The sequence below is a fragment of the Camelus dromedarius genome, chromosome 10 (genome assembly GCF_036321535.1).
Source record: "Camelus dromedarius isolate mCamDro1 chromosome 10, mCamDro1.pat, whole genome shotgun sequence".
NCBI classification, from domain to species: Eukaryota; Metazoa; Chordata; class Mammalia; order Artiodactyla; family Camelidae; genus Camelus; species Camelus dromedarius.
The window spans coordinates 53,773,929-53,784,109 of record NC_087445.1 but is presented as its reverse complement, the minus strand read 5'-3'; positions in this window follow the sequence as shown (position 1 = coordinate 53,784,109).

Sequence of the window (10,181 nt, the reverse complement as noted above, 5' to 3'; positions counted from 1 at the left end):
AGGAGGCATTGTACCTAGCAAAACACCGTATTCCCCAGCTTTGCTTACTGATTGACATGGCAAAGGAATTTAGTTCCACACATTGAGATATGACCAGAAGTCATTTGGTTGGGATTCTGGAAAAAAAGAAAGAAAAAATAATTTGTTTAAATGGGCAAACTTAACTGGCAGATGCTGTCTTCCTTCCTCCTCATTGGAATGAGGTCTTGATGCTGGAAGTTGAGTAACCTTTTTAAGACCATGTGACCTGGAATATATGAGAAGGATGTTAGAGATATAGGAGCAATCTGAGTATTTTGTGACTTAGTGTGGCCAAGATACCAGCACTGGACTTCCTACCTGCAAACTCTCCAGTACATGAGAAAAATCTTGAAGTTTTACTGTTTCAGATATCTGTAATTCATAGCTGATCACAAATTTTGATGTTACACGTAGATTCATATGTGTGACATGAATTTTATGAAACTTTTGATAGCACCCTAATGAAATTATTTCCAAATAATTCAGTTAGAATGGTCTTCCAGGATGCTTTACTTTTATGTATATAATACATGTTCATTGTATTAGAACATATAGATGAATAAATTGAAAATAGTCATCATCTAAATTCCCAACACTAGAAGATTACTAATTAACATTTCCAATGTAAGTATTAAACATAAACATAAATAAATATTAGACTCAAACTTTTACAAAAATAGGTCAAAATACATATGCTGGAACCAAAGTGAAGGATTTAAGGGTGTTCATTGAACTATTCTTCCCATTTTTCAGTAGTTTTTAAGTTTTTCAAGTTAGAGACTGTGTGTACACATGTATATATGTATATGTACAAAACTTCTTTATATATTTTCCAAAAACATTTGATTGACAAGTGCCATACTTGGAGAAACCTTACCGTTTCCTTTGATGCTTCTTTGGGCAAACTAAGGGTTCCAGCACTGAGAATCAAATACCTGAATCTTCATTTCACTGAGCCTAGTCCCATAACTGTCTTTACACACAGACTTGAAGAAATTCTTTGATTTATTGCCCTTCCCCCAGCCTAGAAATAATATCCCTCAAATGTACACTCACTGCCAAATTAAAAAACTGAAATGAAAATTCTGACAGTGCAGAGTTGTGTCATACTATAGAATTAATCAGAATCCTTTGAATTCTGATGAAAAAGGGAACCTGCTGTATTGAGACAGAATTGTCAGAAAATTCCTGCTCTCAAGTATATTCACATTTCATAAGTGAAATGGCTTTCAGTATGTTGTTTAGGAATCCCATAGTAGGTCATTAATGAGCTAGTCCCCATAACTGATTACAAGTCAGTTCTAGCAAGGGATGTAATTAGAGTCTCAGATGTTTCGATTTTCACAAATAGAAGTTTGTCCTCCCTTGGTGCCTTTTATCCATGCTCAGAGTTCTTTGCAATTATTAGCTCGTTAGTCCTAGTGGATTTTTTAATTTAATTGTAACTTAGTAGACCCTACAGAGTTAAATATAAAACAAACAGAATGTTAATAGCCCATTTCATGAATATATATACCAATGACTCAACCTTTATTATCCCAACATATGTATTAATAATACCAGTAGTGGCTTCAACTCTCCTCTAAAGCGCAGTTCCATGCTTCACACATATTACTGCATAGAATTTATCTCAACCTGAAAGCTACTTTTTTCCTTTCTTTCATACACCATTCCAAAGTTTAGTTTTTTGCAGAATTTCTATATATGTTTATCCCACTACTTTGGTATATTAGTATAGTAAAACTGTCTCATACACTATGGGCAAAATATAGAACATTTTGATCAAATACTCTGATTACTGAAATTATCATTGTAATTATTTACCAAGGACTTACATTATCATTGCTTCCTTTAACACCTTCAACCTGGGAAGGCAATCATGAACATTTCCAACATTTCTAATGGCCTGAGAAACACTTGGCCTTGTGCAGAAGGAAGAGTATCAGATAGTTGAAAGACTGAAAGAGGATGAAGATTTATCATATGGATAAAGAGAGAAGTAAACCCTGATGCCCCTGAAATTGAGAGAAGATACGGAAATATATCATTGACAACTGAAGTTTATTCACTTCTCATTGGCCATGGCAATGCTCAATAGAAACAGAAAGGAGAATTTTGAATGGGGACTAAAAAATAGACAGTGTATGGAGCAAAGGAGATGACACTGTACAGAGACTTCCAGTGTAACACTATGTAAGGAGCATAACTTCATGTTATTTTTGGTAATTCAGAGGACACTGGAAATATTTCAATACACAAATAAGACTACTCAGACTTGCGGCCTCACACCTCTAAGCTGCAGACTCACTGCAGAACAGTAGGCTCCCGAAACATGCATGGCTGTATTGGACAACTTTTGTGCCTTGTCTCTGGTCTTCTTGGCCCACCTTTTAAGCCAACTATTGTTGCAACAACCAGCCTCATACAAATATGTAATCTGAGAGCACCTTAGCTTTGCTTGTCTGCATCCCTTCTGGTTTGTGCTCCAGGTCTTCTCTGACATTAAGGTGTGGGATGCTTGTAGGAACCAGGTGGCACTCACACCTGTGCAAACTGGAGTACAAGAGAATAAACCTCTGGTGGAACAATCCTTGACCATGGGAAATGGGAGCTGACACATCAATGCCTTCCTCTTTTTTCCTTCCAGGGAGCAATTTTGAGTCACATTCTACATTACTTCTCAGAAGATTCCAGCATAATCTAACCCCAGTCCCCACAGCAGTGACTAACTTGAGAACAACCCTTGTGCTGACTTTCCTCCCTTCCAGACTCCCAGATCCCTGACTCCTGTCCCCTGGGATTACTTCCCCTCCCCCAAAATTACCTGCACTCAAGTCTTTATCTCAGACTCTAATTTCTTGGGGGAAACCCAGTCTACCAAAATGACCTAGGTTCTCTGTATGTTTTACAACTGGAATCCCATTGTATTTCAAGGGACTTATCACTTGTAAATCTCTAAATCTGTTTAGAGGACACGCCAAAAAGTTGCTGACATGTGAGAAGCAACAGATCACAAATCAAAGCTGGCGACTGAGAGTATCAAGTGTTGTGATTTGGGTTCATATTTTAAATCTTCATTGTTTTCTCTATAATGTATATTCTGATCAGAAGCCACCCAGTTCTGAACTGATACCATGGTTGCAATAGCTATGGGTGATGAACATTCCTGTCTTTGGATTGTCCACAGAGGCCTCCAGAGTGAATTTTGTGAACTACATGTTAAGCCAGAGCAATTCAAACTCTCTAAATTTGATACTTTGCTTCATTTTTATGTAGATTTGCTTCTTAGAGTATGTGGAAAAATGAGAGTAGGGACAGCACGTGATGATAGGAAGTCCTTAACATTCTAAAATCTTTTATTCCTAAATTTAGTTACACATAAAAACCACATGGAAAAAAAAAACTTTTTTGAAATACGAATTCTTGAGCTCTACCCCAAAGGTTCTGACTCCACTGATCTAGGCAGAGATCCTGAGATCTATACTCTTAACAGCTTGCCAGGGGATTCTGATACGTGGCCAAACTGGGGAAACAGTGATCTAAATAATTCATGAAGAGATTTTAAGAGAATTTGTTACCTACTATACATTCTTCTACCATAGGGTTGGAAGTTCAGGCGTTTTCTAAATCACATTTCCTTACTTTCAAGTGAGAAAAAGTCTTAACTTCTTGATTTGGGAAAGGAAGTTTAGAATTTAATTTTCAAAATAAAAGGTCTAATGTCATATGTTTTGATCTTTCTGAAACTTAACACTCAGAGGTAATTTTTTACATATTTTCATTACAAGCATCTATAGATAGGCTTAGTTTAAAAGAAATTATGTTTCAGTATAATCACATATAAAAGAAAGTGTACACAGTTAATTATAAATTTTTCATCAACTAATTAGCATGAATTAACTGTACAATTAAGATTCTGATTGACAATGACAATTAAGTTGATGCTCCTTCTCTAATATGCAAGTTCCTAAAGTATTCATTAACTAGTTTCAACTGAAAACATTTCCTAATAGACTTTCAGAGATGAATAGGGTATTCTTCTTTTCAGAAAGTACCTTAATAAGTGAATACTCCTTGGTGTACAGGTGAATCCACAGCTGCTCCACACTGCTGACGAGCCAAAGGGAGTGAGTTCAGGTGCTTCATTAGCAAAAGGGTATGGGCCATTCCCTTGGAAACTGAAAACCCATTTTTTGTTGTTGGTTCATTTATTTTGATTGGCAGTGCTTTTGTGAACAGAAAAAAAAGTGATGGGAATAAATAAAATAAATAAAAATTTTAATAAGCATGATTATAAATATAAATTGGCTTCTTGATATAATTTTTGTTGGGTATGTCCCTTAGCTGAGGGATTTTCTGATGTGATGAACTTAATTTAGATGAAAAGAGGATTTTCATGAAAATTCAATTCATTCTTAGAATTGTAAAACTTGAAATGTGACCAAAGAGCTCCTTTACCTCTCCATGGCAGAAATGTACAGTCACCGTGGAAAATACAACCGTGGTGGGTTCAAACTGCAATGAACTATAGAAAAATAGCCAAATTCCTAATCTGAAATCTCTATTCATTCAATTATTCAGTCAGCATATACTTATTTATTACCTACTCTCCCAAAGTATTGTCCTAAACAGTAAGAATATATTAGTGAACAAAATCCTTGCCCAACTAGGGACTTACACTTTATATTTTTGCTCCTACTTTTTATTAGAAAAATTTCTGTGAAATTACCAAGGGTAACTGAGAATTACTTATTGTTGCTTGTCTGAATGTAATGTCAAAGCAGAAATGCACCTGAAATATGGTGCAGACTGCAAATAATAACAGTACCTGTGTTTCACCTTCACCTTCTTTTTGTTATGATTCATGGGAACACCAACAATACTTAGAAATATACATGGGCTTAAAGAAATCATCCTATATCTAGACACTGCTGAGTATGTGCTGCACCATTGATATAATTTATTATATCTCATTTGGCTATGTATCTCATATTCAGAAAATCTCAACAGAGTATATTTTAAATGATGTGAATATTTGACTAGTACTAAACTGAGATAAACTATAATAAGGGTCTTTGAGAAACTGGAATCAAGTTAGCAGTTTAATAAGAAATTTAATTTTCTGAAAGCCAACTTTATAATGAGGCTGATTTAAACCTTTGGATCTCTCCAGAAGCAGTGACTCAAGTTCAGTCTCTTTTGTCTAATCTTGCTTTGCCTGTGACTGGTTCATTTACATCTAAAAATCCCTTATTATGAGTCTTAGAACATTTTATTATGATTCATTAATGGAGTTTAGGGCCCTCAAGGGAGTGGACACTCTTGGATTTTGAGGTATAAAAGGAAACCATGGTCCAGAATATTTCTGTACTAATAATAGGGCAAGGTGGAAGCTACTCTAATGCTGGTATGAAATTAAAGAAAAGGAGAAATAAAATCCACAGTAAAAGTGCTTCTGAAACAAAGGATGAATAATGACCACGCATTCTGGCCACTGTGGAAAAAGCAGGATTTTTGACAAGCCTTTTTTTCATCTTCCTTATTTTTATTTCCTTTCCTTTCTTTCTCTTCTACCTCCTCCACTTCCTCCACCTCTTCATTCTTCGTCTTTGTCTTCTTTCTCCTTTGAGTTAAGGGAGGAAGGGGATATTCTATGATTTATACTGTAGGTCACTTTGGAATTCTCCTAAGTGGGAAATTTGGCTTTCATTTTTCTGTGCAAGCCACTTATGCTATTGTATCTAGACTGTAGATCATACTGCTAGTGAGAACCAATTAAGGACATCTGTGTTAAGACCAAGGCCACTAAGTGCACGATTATCAGACTATGCTCATGCTTTAGCCATGCACAGAACTCTACGAACAGTGGTGGACTGGTCAGACAAGCCCCTGGGGCTAGGGGTGAGGGTTCTGATTTAAAGTGCCTGTTGATTTCTGTGGTCTAAAGTACTCTCATTGTGGCTGACTGCAAGATATCAGCATGATGGAACTGCATTTAGAGTTAGGGAAGAGAGCCATTTTGCACTCTGCTTGTTTTGTGATCAGTTGTCTCTTTTCTAAAGCCCAGAATGAACTACTAGGTGATTGATGTGGGACAGTTTAAGTTTAAATATAAACAGCGTGTGTCACTATAGGAAAGAAAAGGTAAATTCTAACATAGAAATTGCTTGGGGAGTTTTTGTGAGGGTTTTAACTGAAATTGGGGCAACTATAATAAGCTCCCTACTGAAAGAACAGGGGAACTGGGCTTAAATTTCCTGGGACTGTTATTTCTGGTCTCCAAGATGAGGCTCTATCAGTGCTTTCTGTTAACTGGTGTTTTCTTACGTGTTACCAGGAGTTACTTGCTACACCATTTATTGCAGAATATTTTGCCTTCCTCTTTCTCCAAGTGAAGGATTTACCTAGCTTTGGATGCCATCTGATTTACTGAGGAATAAATAGGGGAGTCTCCAGGTGATACATCAGTACCCAGATGTTCAGGGAGTCCATATCCATCTGGAAATATGTCAATGCTCAGCTCAATAAAAGTTGCCTAAGATTTTCCAAGCCCAATTGCTGTCTGTTTTCTCTACATTATACCAGACTTGCAGGGGCTACAGCCTCTGGAGTAGGAAGAGTCCTTGAATTAGTCCTCAAATTAGAATCACAAAAATTTGGTCAAACTCATTTGTTATCACAAGTTAAGTTTTTTATTTAAGAAGCTGATATTATTGATTATTTAGTCATAAACTTTTAAATGAATCTCCATCTATTAGACAGATATCTTCATGAGAGCTGAAAGTAAGTTTTTTTACCTAAACTTATGCTACCCCTTATCACTGCTTCCACTAGATATGATTCATTATATAATAGGATAATGGAAAATAGAATGCAACTCCTCTTAAATATTTAAATGTGTCACCAGAACAAAAGCATATTTTAGGTGATTTGAGTTAGATTCATGACCTGAACAAAACAAATTAGTGCTGTGATGATTTTAGCATCAGAAATCTTTTAGTTCAATGATGTTTCTAAAATCTATTTAGTAACATGAAAAATACGTGTGTTAGAATATTATAAAAATTATAAGAATTCAAAGTATATGTAATTTATCACAGTCCTATATGTAGGTTGTAGAAAATACCTGTATTATTAATATACAGTGGAACTATGGATATTTTTTATTTTCTAAATTGTGCATAATATGAGTATATTACATAAAAATTTAAAAATAAATTTAAAAATAATCACTTGGTTTGTAATTAAAACAATTACTGAAAGAAAATCAAAATCTTTAAAAATTATGGCTCTGTCTCTATATGGGAAGGGTACCTTAATTTCTTTTTATTCTCATTACCTTTTAAATCCTGGATCAAGAATTTAAAGCCTGCCTTTAAATTTTCTCACAGAGAAGATTTATAGAGTTTTAGAAGTGAACAGACGTTAGTCCCTGTGATTTTTATTCATCCCCCAAATTGAAACCTTCCAAACCTTTTGTGTCCATGAGTCAGAGTTTCTGATGACTTAATTTTTCAGGAAAAGTAGGGCAAAGTTTGGTGATCAAAGGACATTTTTTAGAAATCAAATGAGGTCAGCGATCACTGAGCAGATCCATACCATCTGGGAGGCCAGAGCAAACAAAGACGATTAAATCGTGAAAACACAATTTACCAGAGGCTTTGAAAGTTCTCTGAGGGTCACTTATAGCTTTAGGCCTTTCAATTTTAATTTTATTCCAAGTTAAATGAAGTTATTGTAATTTTAAATTATAAAATATGTGCTTATTTTAGAGGATACAAAATATGGGAAGAGAGAAAGATCAATAAAATTAACATTCTTAACCCATGAAGGCAAAAATGGCTAACATTTGGTTGTGTTTCCTTTCAGTATTTTTCCATGAATATTTTTGCTCACAGATAAAATCAAAATATTATAGTATGCACAACTTAAGCTCCTACTTTACTTCTTAACTTCCTAACAGAAGATTTGTTCCACAATATTTCTGGAAACAATAAATAAGTTTAAATTGTTGGATCAGAAACAGGGAATTACATAATGGAGTGGAAAACCCATTCAGTTGGGAACTGAGAGCCATGGGGTTCAGGCCCCACAGTGTCCCTGTTTGGAAGTGCAAATATGGGTGCCAGTTTCTTTGGATGGCAGGACGGAACAGGTGGACTAGAATGAGTTGGTGCAAATAAATCACCTAATAAGGGTGTTAAAATACAGATCTCCTACCTTCAGCCTCAAATATTCTGATTCAGCAACCTTTAGGTAAGACCTGAGGGGTCTAAATTTTTAATGGGGACCTTGTGCGATTGTGTTGCAGAAGATTCTGGGACCCACCATCCACTGAAAATCAATGGATTAGATCACACTTTGTTTTCAACACTTGTTAGGGAGGGGTTGGAAAAGTCCTTAGACAATAGAGGTCATCCTAGAGTTATTAGCACTGCCTCTCTTGTGTCTAAGAAACCCAAGATAAGCAGGAACGCAGGGAAAGGGGTCAAAGGGCTATATATAGCCACATGCAGCAAGGCCCTCAGTGTTTCCCACCCAGCTATGCCAAGCATTCTTTACTTTCACAGTGTCCTTTCTTTTCCTGTCTCTTCCCTTCCTGCATGCTTCCCATCACCTTTCAAGTCTCAAGTTTAGTTAATGGTAGAGTTCATACTGGAAGCTAGGTTTCTTGACTCCTTTCCAAGGATCTTTCTGCTATACCATCCTTCAAATCCTGAATTTCAGGGTTGCTAAGCAGTATTTCCTCAGGAAGCCTTTCCCATTCTTTTCTGTGTTTCTGCAGTTACTCCCCCTGCCCCTGTGAGCTTGCTTCTTTCCTCATATTTATAATACAGTTAGTTCACTTACCATCCTTCCCTACTAGACTGAGTTCTCCTAGTGCCAAGCACAGCACAGTCACTGGCACAGAATATATACACAATAATGTTTAATGAATCAACAAAAAATCTTAAGGCATTTAGGGTTAAAAGGACATAGCACATCTACATGGAATGTTTTCCACCCCCTTTGATTAAGCTCTGTGTTTTTTCAGATGCCAGTATTTTGAAGTTTCATCTCTTGTTAGGCAGTATTTGTAGTAATTCATCTTTTCTGAAACAGCAGGCATATATCATTTCACTCTATTACGCATACATCTTGAGGTACGATTTCTTTTTAAATTTATTTCAACTGGTTGGCCTGATTTCCATCAGAGACTTCATTTTAAGTTGTTATTTTCTCCTCTAATCAGAATAACTATTCTGTAAAGGAAAGGAATAAGATGTTCAAAGAAGATAGTTATGCCTATTGATACTGTATTAAAATGCAAATGCAATGCAAACTAAAAGAAGTCAAGCTGCCAAATAATCTGGATCATTTCTGAGTCCAGGAGAAAAATTCAAATTACTCATTTTCTCTATAGCAAGCCATTGCAAGCCTCTGTGGGCACATTCTTTGAAAGAAAAACAAGGAAACTAACTACAGAAGTGAACTGGAGAATATTCATTCCTCATGCTTGGTTACCCAATGAGAACACCCACTGACATTTCCTAACATATTTTCAAAACTAAAATTTATTTTAGTTATTTAAAAATCTATGTATCATGCAAATTATTTCTGAACCCTTTCAAGAAAATCCCAGCCCCATCTTCTTAGCCTCCAAACTGCTTCCAGCTACCTGTGTACCTGTCAATAGACCTAAATAGTCACCTGTTTCATTTACCTGTTGGTAGTCATTGCCTTTGGGGATTCCCTTCCCCTTAGACTTGCTAAGAGGTGTACGGAATCCGTGTATAGCTCCTTGCTTTCTTGTAGAACTTGAACATAAGGTTTTGTAACTTGAGAATTTCTTTGCTAACCTTCATCTCACTATGTTGTTTGGCCCTCTGTTAACCTCTCTAATTACATCTCTTCCAGTTTTTATTATCCTTACTCCATTCCAGCTGCTTTGATCTCTTGCTGGTCCAAAGCCATCAAGCACACACTCCTGACTCAGGGCCATTGTCCTTACTGTCACCTGTGCCTGCAGGGCTTCTCCTTTCCCCTTGGAATTTAGTTTTGCCTACTCCCTCACTTCCCCCAGGGTCTTTACTGAAATATCAGCTAATCAAAGAGGCTGCATTCTCTTTTCCTCACTCTGATAGTTTTTTTAATAGCATTTATCATCCATTGACACATTA